The sequence below is a fragment of the Trachypithecus francoisi genome, unplaced genomic scaffold (genome assembly GCF_009764315.1).
Source record: "Trachypithecus francoisi isolate TF-2019V2 unplaced genomic scaffold, Tfra_2.0 Lachesis_group9, whole genome shotgun sequence".
Taxonomy (NCBI): Eukaryota; Metazoa; Chordata; class Mammalia; order Primates; family Cercopithecidae; genus Trachypithecus; species Trachypithecus francoisi.
Genome location: NW_022681474.1, coordinates 60,352,970 through 60,355,178, shown reverse-complemented (window position 1 = coordinate 60,355,178; position 2,209 = coordinate 60,352,970).

Sequence of the window (2,209 nt, the reverse complement as noted above, 5' to 3'; positions counted from 1 at the left end):
AAAAGTGAATATCCCAGGATAAAAACGAAAAGGAAGCTATATGATAAACCACATTGTTATGTGTGCAGTCACTTCCCAGAGGTATAACTCGTTTTATTCAGCAGTTTCAAAACACTGCTTTTGTACATTCTGCAAATGGATATTGGGAGCTCATGAGGCTAATGGCTTAAAAGCAAATATCCTGGGATAAAAACTAGAAGGAAGCTGTCTGAGAAACTGCATTGTGATGTGTTCATTCATCTCTCAGAGATAAACCTTCCTTTTCTTTCAGCAGTTTGGAAACTATTTTTGTAGAATCTGTGAAGTGATATTTAGGAGGGCACTGAGGCCTATGGTGAAAAAGAAGATATCTTCAGATAAAAACTAGAACAAAGCTTTCTAAGAAACTGTTTGTGATGTGTGCATTCATCTCACAGAGTTCAACCTTTTTTTGATTCTTCAATTTGGAAATACTGATTTTATCCACTCTGCAAAGGCCCATTTAGGAGAGCATTTTGGCCTAGCGTGAAAAACAAATTATATTCACATAAAAACTAGAAAGCAGCTTTCTGAGAAACTGTTTGTGATGTGTGCATTTGTCTCACAGAGTTAAATGTTTGTTTTGATTAAGCTGTTTGGAAACACTGTTTTTGTCCATCCTGTGAATGGACATTTGGGAAAGCATTGAGACCTGTGATGAAACAGAAATTATCTTCTGATAAAAAGTAGGAAGAAGCTATCTGAGAAATTGACTTGTGATGTGTGCATTCAAATTGCAGAGTGACACATTACTTGTCATTCAACAGCTTGAAAACACTGTTTTTGTAGAATCTGCAAAGAAATATCTGGGAGCTCATTGAAAAAAGCAAATACCCCATGATAAAAACTAGAAGGAAGTTATCTGAGAAACCTCTTTGTGATGTTTGCATTCTTCTCCCAGAGTTAAACCTTTTTTGATTCCACAGTTTGGAAACACTGTTTTTGTAGAATATTTGAAGGGATATTTGGAACACATTGAGGCATATAGTGAAAAAGAAAATATCTTCAGATTAAAACTGCTTTGTGACATGTGCATTCAGCACACACAGTTAAACCTTTCTTTTTATTCAACAGCTTGGAAATACTGTTTTTGTAGAATCTGCAGGGGATATTGGGAGCCCTTTCATGGCTATGGTAAAAAAGAAATGATCTTCAGGGAAAAACTAGAACAAATCTTTCTGAGAAACTGCTTTGTGATGTATGCATTCATCTTACAGAGTTAAGTCTTTCTTTGGATTCAGCAGTTTGTAAACACTGTTTTCGTCCATTCTGCAAATGACATTCAGGAGCCCATTGAGGCCAGAGGTGAAAAAGTGAATATCCCAAGATAAAAACTAGAAGGACACACACTGAGAAACCAGTTTGTGATATGTGCAATCATTTCACAGGATTCCTTTTTGCTTTTCATTCCATTGTTTGGAACACTGTTGCTGTAGAATCTCTGAAGGAATATTTGGGAACTCAATGAGGCCAATGGTGAAAAAGTGAATATCTTGAGATATAAACTTGAAGGAAGCTATCTGAGAAACCACTTTGTTATGTGTACAGTCACCTCACAGAGTTAAACTTTGTTATGAATCAGCAGTTTGGAAACTCTGTTTTTGTCCACTCTGCAAATGGACATTTGGGATCGAGTATAGGCCTAGGGTGAAAAAGAAAACAGCTTCTGATAAAAATTAGAAAAAGTTCTTTGAGAAACTGCTTTGTGATGTACTCATTTGTCTCACAGAGTTACACCTGCCTTTTGATTCAGCAGTTTGGAAACACTATTTTAATCCATTCTGTGAATGGATATTTGGAAATGCGTTGAGGCCTAGGGTGAAAATGACAATATATTCTGATAAAAACTAGGAAGAAACTGTCTGAGAAACCGATTTGTGTTGTGAATTCCTCTTGCAGAGCAAATTTTATTTTGATTCAGTTGTTAGAAACAATGCTTTTGTAGAATCTGTGAAGGGTTATCTGGGAGCACATTGAGGCCTTTGGTGAAAAAGGAAATATCGTCTGATAAAAACTAGAAAGTTTTCTGAAAAACTGCTTTGAGATGTTTGCATTCACGTCACAGAATTAAATCTTTCTTTTGATACAACAGTTGGAAACACTGTTTTTGTCCATTCTGCAAACGGACACTTGTGAGCTTAATGAGGCTAAAGGTGACAAAGCAAATATCTCAGGATAAAAACAAGAAGTA